This window comes from Alexandromys fortis, unplaced genomic scaffold (assembly GCF_014885135.2).
Source record: "Alexandromys fortis isolate MF-2015 unplaced genomic scaffold, M_Fortis_MF-2015_v1.1 scaffold_70, whole genome shotgun sequence".
In the NCBI taxonomy this organism is placed as follows: domain Eukaryota; kingdom Metazoa; phylum Chordata; class Mammalia; order Rodentia; family Cricetidae; genus Alexandromys; species Alexandromys fortis.
This window is the reverse complement of record NW_026067955.1, coordinates 8118260-8128771: the sequence shown is the minus strand read 5'-3', so window position 1 is coordinate 8128771 and position 10512 is coordinate 8118260.

The following is a 10512-nucleotide window of genomic DNA, read 5'->3' as shown; positions in this document are numbered from 1 at the left end:
ATATATATAAACAACCAAAACCAAGAACCTATGGATGGTGGTGGCTCACGCTTTTAATGCCAGCACTCTGGAGGCAGAGACGGGCAGATCTCTTTAAAGGCCAGCCTGATCTACAAAGTGAGTTCTAGGACAACCAAGACTGTAATTCAGAGAAACACTGTTGTGAAAAGACAAAACAAAGCAAAGAAACAAACAAACAAAAACCCCATCACATTGGAGGCTGGAGAGATGATGGCTCAGTGCTTAAAGTGCTTCCAGAGGACCTGAGTCCTGGTCCCAGCACCCACAGGGCAGCTCACAACCGTCTGTAGCTCCAGTTTCAATGGATTCGATGCCCTCTTCTTGTCTCTGTGGGAGCTGACACACACGGTTCATATAAACTCATGTAAATTTACATACACATGGTGTTCCCATGACTTAAAACCGTTTAGTTTCTGGCTCATATGCTGCTAGTTAGCCCTTACTATGTCTTTGGGAACACTTTTGGACTGTACCTTCAGAGAGAGGTTAAGACTGTACTCTCAAATCCGTTATATAGTCAAAGATGACCTTGAACCTATGATCCTCTTGCCTCTGCCTCTAGAACGCTGAGAACAGGTATGCACCACTGTGCCCCATTGACAAGTGATGGGGGCTGAACCCAGGGCTTCACAAATGTTAAGCAAGCACTCAGCCAACTGAGCCACGGTCCCAATGTTTGTACTTTACATAGCTAATGGAATCTGGCATTGCCCCATTTCCTGCTCAGTTTCATTTTATTCTAGAGTCACCATTAGCATTTAACTTGATGGATGCCCCTTCCTTGAGGCTGAGTGATCCCTTGGTCCTCAAGGCTTTGATAAGCCCTCATCTTTAGAGTAGTGATGCTCAATAGACCAGCCTGAGTCATCTCCCTAGATTTGCATATCCAGCTACCTGCTCAGTAGTCCACATCCTGATGTCACTTCCAGGCTTCGCTGTCTCAGTTCCAAACACCAACATCCTTCCTGTAGCTCAATTCTAATTTTTTGAATTTCAATACAAATGATGTGTGTGTGTGTGTGATCTGTGTGGGGGTTTGATTGCCACAGTGCAACCTGGAGGTCAGAGGACAGCTTAGTGGCATTTCCCTTCATCTTTTACATGGGTTCTAGGAATTGGCCTCAGTTTGTCGGGCTTGCACAGCAGTCACCTCTACCTGCTGAGCTTCCTCATGACCTTGCAGGTCAAGTCTACATCATATGATGCATTTCTCTTTGATCCTTCCCCACCTGATTGTCCATCCTGCCTTGATCACCCTCCTCACCTCTCCCCTGGATTGTAGCTGTAACCTCTTTGGCACCTGGCTGTCACCTTTTCCCCTTTCAGTGCTTTGGTCCATACAGCAGCCAGTGAATTCCTGTCGGGACAAGATCATGTCACAGTTCTGCTCAAATCTCATCAGTGGCTTCCATCTCAAAGAAAAAGCCCAAAGTTCTGTCTCTGACTCTCCCTTGAAACTATCTTGTTTGTTTACCCTGGACTTTGCCCAGGACTGGGGATGAAGTTCAATTCTCATCAAGAAGAAGAAGAAGAAGAAGAAGAAGAAGAAGAAGAAGAAGAAGAAGAGGAGGAGGAGGAGGAGGAGGAGGAGGAGGAGGAGGAGGAGGAGGAATAGTGAGAAGGAGAAGGAGGAGGAGGGGGAAATGATGATAAACTTTCCCTACCCAACATAGGTTGAGCACTTTACTTTTCCATACTACACATTGTCAAGAAGCCTTCCAGGAGCTGGTGTTGGGGGATAGTTTCTATTTGCACTGATTAAATAAAATTAACCTTGGGTTAGGAGACTGAGTTAGCAACTAGTTGACAGAGAGTAACCATAGAGCATTAGAGGGCATTCCGGAGACATAGAAAGATACAGGAAAGGGACTGGAGAGATGGCTCTGAGGTGAGGTTAAGAGCATTGCCTGTTCTTCCAAAGGTCCTGAGTTCAGTTCCCAGCAACCACATGGTGGCTCACAACCATCAGTAATGAGGTCTGGTGCCCTCTTCTGGCTTTCAGGCATTCACGCAGACAGAATATTGTATACATAATAAATAAATTTTTTTTATTTTTTTGGTTTTTCGAGACAGGGTTTCTCTGTGGCTTTGGAGCCTGTCCTGGAACTAGCTCTGTAGACCAGGCTGGTCTCGAACTCACAGAGATCCGCCTGCCTCTGCCTCCCGAGTGCTGGGATTAAAGGCCCGGCATAAATAAATATTTTTAAAAAGAAAGATACAGGAAATAGTAGGGAGGGATTTGGAGTGGCGTAGCTTTTTTTCTGGTTTAGCTGAGCAGAAGTGTAGGTCTTTCAGAGACACCAGCAAGAATAGGTTAGCTAGTTGCAACCCATCTTCTCTGAGCTAGCTGGTTTTCACCATAGCCTTTGAATCTTGAGTCTTATTTATAAATAGAACAATAGAGATTCAGTTAAGGCTTCCTTTAGCAGCAGCAACAGCCAGTGCCTGCAGAAACAGAATTCCCGCAGGCAGCAGCCTGAGTGGCCAGGTTGCTGCTAGAGAAGCAGGTGGGTAACTGTGGAGTTGTGATTGCTGCCTCAGGCAACAGTAGATTAAGGCACAGACGCTGTGCTGAAGTTCAAACAAGCCGGGGGTGTAGCTTGGTTATTGGAGCGCTTGCACAGCATGCGTGAAAGCCTGAATTTAGTCCCCAGCACTGCATATTCAAACATACCTTTAATCCCAGCACGTGAGAGGCAGAGCCAAGAAGATCAAAAGTTCACTGTCATCCTCAGCTATATAAGGAGTTCAAGCCCGGGCTGTGATACATGACACTTGGTCTCAAAAACAAAATAAAAGGTCTCTTACAACTTCCCATCCTCTTCCTGTTTTCCTTCCCTGTTTTTTGTTTTATTTTGTTTTAATTTTTTAAATAACATTTATTTATTTGTGTGTGTGTGCGTGCGCGCGCGTGTGTGTGTAGGCATGCCACAGAGCACATGTGACAGTCAGAGAACAAGTTTCAGGAGTCAGTTTTTCCTTCTACCTTGTAGGTCCCAAGGTCGACAGGCTTGATGGCAATCACCTTCACCCACTGACCCATCTCACCCAGCCCCTGCTTTGTTCTTGTCTTTGTATTTAATATTCTACATTTTACTTAGTCTGAACCCCCACATCCTCTGTCCCGTCGAACCTCAGAAGGACAGGACGTTTTGCTCGCCAGGTTCACAGCTGACCTCTCAGCATGCAGACGAGTTCCAGAGCTTAGAAGAGTGCTGGGTAAGAGGTATTCACCACGCAGGGGCACGCGAGTACTCAGAGGTGTGGGGTGGCAGAGAGGGTGGGGGCAGCAGGAAGGATGCAATGCTTGTGGTGAAGACTTTGAACCGTGGATGAAGACTTCAGCAGAAGGTGGGTGGTTCTAACAGGAGTAGCCGAGTACAAACCTCTGGGGCTCCCAGTGCTGCAAGAACACAGGACACCTTCCAGCAGTGGCTGTTTGGACCTAGAATGTGGCCGAGAGGTTAAAGGGTACTTGATGCTGTTCCTAAGGACCTGAGTTCGTTTCCGGCACAGAAGTAGTCAAGCGGCTCATAACCACCTATAACTTCCAGCTCCCGGGAATCCATTACCCTCTTCTGGTACCTGCGTGCACACACACACACCACACACCACACACATACATCATATACACAAACACACACCACACACACCACACACACCCACACACACATACACACACCACACACCATACACCATACACATATATCAAACACATACACCACACACACACACACACACACACACACACCACACACACACACACAGTCTTAAGGAGAGAGGGTTCGGATCCACTGATGTCCACACATACACCACTACACCTCTAGTTGGAGCACAGAGCTGAAAAGGGTTCCCTGTCTTCCCTGTGTAGTGGTTGGGCTACCGAGTGCAACTCTAATGCTCTGTGGTTTAGACTGGGAGCCAGGAGTCAGCACACTCATGCCAGACTTGGTGAAACAGGGAGGGTTTTCTAGGAAATCTAGATAGGCAGCAGAACCCAGGAAGTGTGAACTGGGCCGTGCACAGAGAGGCTGGGGATGGAAGGGAGGTCCTGCATCTTCCCTAAGCAGTTGAAGAGCTAGGTGTGGAATGAAAATGTAAAGGAATCATCACTGCGTAAAGAGGTAAATTCCACAAGCCACCAAAAAGATCCTTTAACTTTTCTCTATCCCAATCTCAGCTTTGGGGTGCAGCTCAGGGGCAGGGAGTGTGCTTAGCACATGCAGACCCTAGGTTCAACCACAGCACCCAAAAGTAAAAAGAAGGATTACAAATACATTAGTCCACAGACTCGACCTTCCCACCGCTGCGACACTTTATACATATTGTTCCTCATGTTGTGGTGACCTCCAACCATAAAGTTATTTTCATAACTGTAATTTTGCTACTGTTATGAATTGTAATGTAAATATTCTGTGTTTTCTTTTTCTTTTTTCTTTTTTTAGTTTTTCATGACAGAGTTTCTCTGTAGCTTTGGAGCCTGCCCTGGCACTAGCTCTTCTAGACCAGGCTGGCCTCGAACTCGCAGAGATCCGCCTGCCTCTGCCTCCTGAGTGCTGGGATTAAAGGCGTGCGCCACCACTGTCCGGTTATTCTGTGTTTTCTGATGGTCTGAGGTGACCCCTGTGAAAAAGGTGGAGAGTGGGCATGAGAGAGGAGGGGGGCGGGGCAAGAGTGACAGGCCTGGGGCGGGGGGCAGCCTAACCCAGAACAGTGAAGTAGAATGTGGTTCTCTGTAGACTTACTTGGGTGACTTCTATCCTCTCTCTGGGTTTTGGTTTATCATTGGTGAATGATGCCACCACGCCCAACTCCATTTCATTTATTTATTCTTTTAAATACTAAAAAAATGAAAATTCTCTTGTTCCTACCATTCATTTTCTTTAATAATCTAGGAAGCTTGCAGCCCTTGGCTGTTCCTGTGGGACTTTCACGTGCAATTGGAAATTCAGAAGCCCTGGAGGAGCTGTTTGTGTAAGGCACGTGTGTATTTTAGTCGGCTCCAGCGAAGGGATCTCTCTAAAATTAACCTCTTTGCTTTTGTCCCAGCAAACTGACTTGTCCCCTCTGCACAGCTTCCTGGCTCCCGATGTTAGTGTCTGTTTTCTTTCACAGCAAATTTATGGCCATCGGTAGCCGCTGGTTGACACAGCCCTCACAGCGACCATGGGTTTCCTCCTCTCCAGCCATTATTTCTTAGAAGCTTCTACTTTGGTCCGGTGAACTTTAGTGGCTTCCTGGGGTGAGGTGCAGACACAGCCTGTTATCTACCTGCACCTCTAAGAAGTAGGCAGTGTTTGCTCCCCGTTTTAATTTTTAATCAACCAAACCAAACATTCTATTCTTTTCATGTGGTCTCGTGTTCTAAAGGCCAGTGAAGCTCAGTACAGTGGAAAGCACGGAGAAGTTAGCTCATTTTTTTTCTTTTTTTTTTTTGGTTTTTCGAGACAGGGTTTCTTTGTGGCTTTGGAGCCTGTCCTGGAACTAGCTCCGTAGACCAGGCTGGTCTCGAACTCACAGAGATCCGCCTGCCTCTGCCTCCCGAGTGCTGGGATTAAAGGCGTGCGGCGCCACCATCGCCCGAAGTTAGCTCATTTGCTTAGGGTCACAGGACTCACAGGACAGGTACAGGATCAGTGAGACGGAAGGACAACTCTCAAGGTCAAGGCTCACACTCCTCTCCCGCCTTTTGGGGTTCACCCAGTGCTCAGCTTAGCTCTCTTGGCACTGACACTTTATGTTTACACATCTGTCCCCACTACTAGACTGAGAGCCCTTTGAGAGGGGGAAAATCTGATTCTTTTGACAATGCCCTGATTCCCAGATCCATCGGCGTGAGCCAATGGGATCAGGGTTAGTATTCCTGTTTTGTGGAAAAGGCCTACAATATCTCTGGGCTTCAATTTCATTCTCCAGAAAAATAAAAAAAAATAAAATAAAAAAAAAAAAACAAAAAACAAAAAAGACTTGGGAGTTTGTGCTTCACCATTTTTCTTATTACACAGTGACGAGCCAATTGAACATGTTGGGGCCGGGGCAGTGGCTTAGGGGATACAGCGCTTGCCGCCGAAGCATGGGGAGTAGAACCAGAGGCAACAAGATGGGAAACCATACCGAGTATCCATGAAGCTCGCCAGACAGTTAACCAGGCAAGTGCTTTGGTGACCAATCAGGGACGCTGTCTCAAACGAGGCAGAAAGTGCGATGACTCCCGAGTTCGTCCTCTGACCTTCACACGCCCACCCTGGCACCTTCTGGGAACTCAACGTACGCACGTCAGTAGTTTGTGTCACGAGGGTGATGTGTCACCCGCTCACTCGGTAAAATGTGTCGTTCCTACCAGTGGCCTTGTTACAGTTAGAGTTGCGAGATTCAAAGCAATGCACCGTACTGCAAGATCAGTACGTGCGTCAGGAAGGTGAGAAGAAGCTGGGGCCAGGCAGAGTCCGGTCACCATGATGGAAGCTTCTGGAACCCTGTCTTGCTCATGGCCCAGAACCTGCCAATCTCTCAAGATCCCAGAGGCTGAGTCACAGTCCTTCCCCCACCCAGCATCTGTCATCTCCCTGTGGCTGCACAGCCAGGTCCTGGATAGCAGAGGGCTCCCACTGGCAGCTGTGAAGGGGTGGGGTCAGACCAATGGCAGACCGCCAACTTCAGCTTCACAAATCACCGCCAAGCACCACCTCCTGCTCTCCAGTTTGGCTTCACAGCGGCTCACAGAACAAGTCTGGAAAACCCATGTTAAGTTAGGAACCCGCCAGCGAGGGAAAAAGAGGGTCGCTGGGAACCACAGCTGCTGGGCGTGAGCGGAGCACCACTAGATTATCCCAAGATGCCTTCTGTTTCCCACGCTCCCCCCATCCCTCGAGCAAGAAGACTCCAAGACGTATCCAAAGCCCGCTTTTTGTGCTAGACAGCCACTCAAGCTCTGAAGGAACTCAAATTTCAAGCAAATATTACACTTCCTTGGTTTTAAGATACACATCCCTCGCGAGGTCATTTCAACGCTGGGGATTGAATCTTGGGCTTTGTAAGTCACGCAAACTCTCTATCCCTGAGGCACATCCACAGACTATGTTCATAGTTTTAAAAAAAATTAAGAGCTGGGTGGGGTTTCGTACGCCTTTAATCCCAGCACTCGCGAGGCAGTGGCAGGTGGATCTCTGTGAGTTCGAGGCCAGCCTAGTCTACAAGCGCTAGTTCCAGGACAGCTAGGGCTGTTACACAGAGAAACCCTGCCTCATAAACAAACAAACAAACAAACAAAAATTAAGGACCTGTGATAGGGTCTGTTGGGTGAAAGGACTTCATCCCAAGCCAGAGGACCTGAGTTCGATCCCAGGACGCAGGTAGTGGAAGGAGCGAACTTAGAGTGAACTTATTCTTGCAAGTTGTTCTCTGAGCCCGACATGCAGGCCATTGCATGCATGTGCAGACACACACGCTCAAAATGAACGAACAAGTGAATGAATGTAAAAAAAATAGTTAAAATAAATTGGGCATGGTGATGTTGCCTATAGTTTCAGCAGGGAGGTGAAGGCTGAAGAATCAGAAGTTCAAGATCATCCTTAGCAATGTGTAAGCTTAAGGTAACTTTGGAATACATGAGTCTGTGTCTCAAAAAAAAAATTAAAATGTCCATACTATCCAAAGTGATTTACAAATCATGTCAAAATACAAATGTTAGGATTGCAGAGGTGGTATAGCAGTTCGACCTATTGCTCTCCAGAGAACCTGGGTTCAATTTCCAGCACCCACACGGTTGTTCATAAGCATCTGTAACTCCGATCCCAGGGGATCCAGTGCCTTCTTCTGACGGCCAAGGGCACAATGTGTGCATATGATGCTGTTGCAGAATATTAGTTAGAAATGTTACATTCTTTTGTGCTGTGGAATATTTGTTTTGTGATGCAAAGACGTGCTGCATTCTTTTATGTTGCATTTGTTTAACTCTGTGAAACTGTGTTACTTTACTTGTCTATAACACCTGATTGGTCTAATAAAGAGCTGAACAGCCAATACCTAGGCAGGAGAGAGAAATTGGCTGGGCTAGCATTCAGAGGGCATCAACAGGAAGAGAAGAGAGAAGAGGAGGAGTGAGAAAAGGAGGAGGAGGATGCCAGGGACCAGCCGCTCAGCCAGCCGTACAGCCAGCTACAGAATAAGAAGTAAAGAAAGGTATATGGAATATGGAATATGGAAAAGGTATATGGAATAGAGAAAGGCAAAGGCCCAGAGGCAGAAGGTGGATGGGATAATTTATGAAAAGCTGGCTAGAAAGAAGCCAATCCAAGGCGGGGCATTTGTAAGAAAGAGTAAGTCTCCATGTATTTATTTGGAAGTGGGGTGGTGGGCCCTTAAAGAGCAAAGAAAAACAACTATACGATGCACAGATATACACACAAGCAAATCACTCATAAACATAAAATAATAAAACACACCTAAAAACGTCATTCTGAAACAATACTAACGGTCATATAGAAACACAAAGCACCCTGAGGAGCCAAAGCAACCCTGAACCAAAGGACACAGAGGGAGGCATGGAAGCAGCTGATTCTAGAACAGCACAGGGCCACAGCTCTTTCTTTTGTTGTTGTTGTTGTGTTTTGTTTTTTTTTTTTCAGTTATTTTCTTTTTTATTTGGTTTTTAGAGACAGGGTTTCTCAGTGTAACAGCTGTGGCTGTCCTGGCACTTGCTCTGTAGAGCAGGCTGTTCTTGAACTCACAGAGACCTGCCTGCCTCTGCTCCCGAGTGCTGGGATTAAAGGTGTGTGCCACCACCCGAGGTAGTTGTTAGTTTCTTAGTAGTATTTTAATTCATTCTTTGAGAATTTGATACTTGTATAAAACACATTTTTTTTCCCAAGACAGGGTTTCTCAGTGGTTTTGGAGCCTGTCCTGGAAACTAGGTCTTGTAGACCAGGCTGGCCTCGAACTCACAGAGATCCTCCTGCCTCTGCCTCTCGAGTGCTGGGATTAAAGGCGTGCGCCACCACTGCCCAGCTCAAGCTAGAATTTTAACTGACTTGGTCTTGTGCATCTGAGGACAGCGGCGTGAGCTCATGAGGGCATGTGTGCCGTGTCTAAAGACAGCATTTCACAGGACTCCTTGCCATCCTCCAGCTCTTACAGGCTTCTACCCCTCTTCCAAAATGTTCCCTGAACCTTGAAGACAGGGGGCTTGATGTAGATGTTACATTTAGGGTTGAGTAGCCAGTCACCTAGTCACCACGCTTTGACTAGTTGTGAGTACTACCCACTGCAAAAAGAACTCTCTCTCTCTCTCTCTCTCTCTCTCTCTGTGTGTGTGTGTGTGTGTGTGTGTGTGTGTGTATAAAATATTTTAGAAGGCAGTTTGAAAAGATGACAGTTTAGTAAAAGACAGTAGATTTTTTTAAAAAATATTTATTTATTATGTATACAACATTCTTTCTGTGTGCATGCCTGAAGGCCAGAAGAGGGCACCAGACCTCGTTTCAGATGGTTGTGAGCCACCATGTGGGTGCTAGGAATTGAACTCAGGACCTTTGGACGAGCAGGCAGTGCTCTTAACCGCTGAGCCATCTCTCCAGCCCGACAGTAGACTTCTTGCTAGGGTTTAGGGACACGGTTTTACTGTAGTTCAGACTGGCCTTGGACTCATTATCCTACTGTGTCAGCTTTCCAAGTGCTGAGATCACAGGTGCACATCACCACGCTTGGCTGATGTTCTGTCTCCATTCTTTCTCCTCTCTCATTCCTCCCCCCCCCCCCGTGTGTGCCTGTGTGTGTGAGAGAGCGTGCGTGTGTATGGGCACATGATGCGTGTGCAGGCACCGATGTCATGGGGCCGTGTAGAGGTCAGAGAACAGCTCTGTGGAGTCAGGTTCCTTCTTACATCTTTCCGTGGGCTCAGGAGCTTGAACTCGGGTTGCAAGCCTTGTGCAGCCAGCAGTTTCATCCCCTGAGCCATCTAGAAGGCCTTCCGCCTTATATTTCGAGGCAGGGTCTCTTATTGAACTACCCAACTTTGTATGTGGGTGGTGGGGATTGTAACTCAGGTCCTCATGATCACACCGCGAGCAAGTCATTTCTCCAGCTCAGTTTTGGTCATTTTCATTTACCATGTTTTCCCGTCACTCAGGAGTGAAAGCCCAGCTGCTCAGGATGGAGGAGGGCTAGACACCCAGAACCCTCCTCACTCTCTGTGGTCCACCCAGACACCTTCACTTTGGCGTTGGATCTGATGTGGCTTGGTAGAATATTGGGAGGCAAAGGCAGGTGGAATTTGAGACCAGCATGGTCTACAAAGCAAGCTCCAGGTCATCAGGACTACACTGAGAGACTTTGTCTTGAAAAACAAACAAACAAAGATTTATTAACTTTTATGTTTTATTTATATGAGTGATTTTTGCCCCTGTGCATTTCTGGGCATTATATGTATGCCTAGTGTCTGAGGCTAGAAGAGGCTGTCAGATGCCCTGGACTGGAGTTACAGTTGTGGGTGCT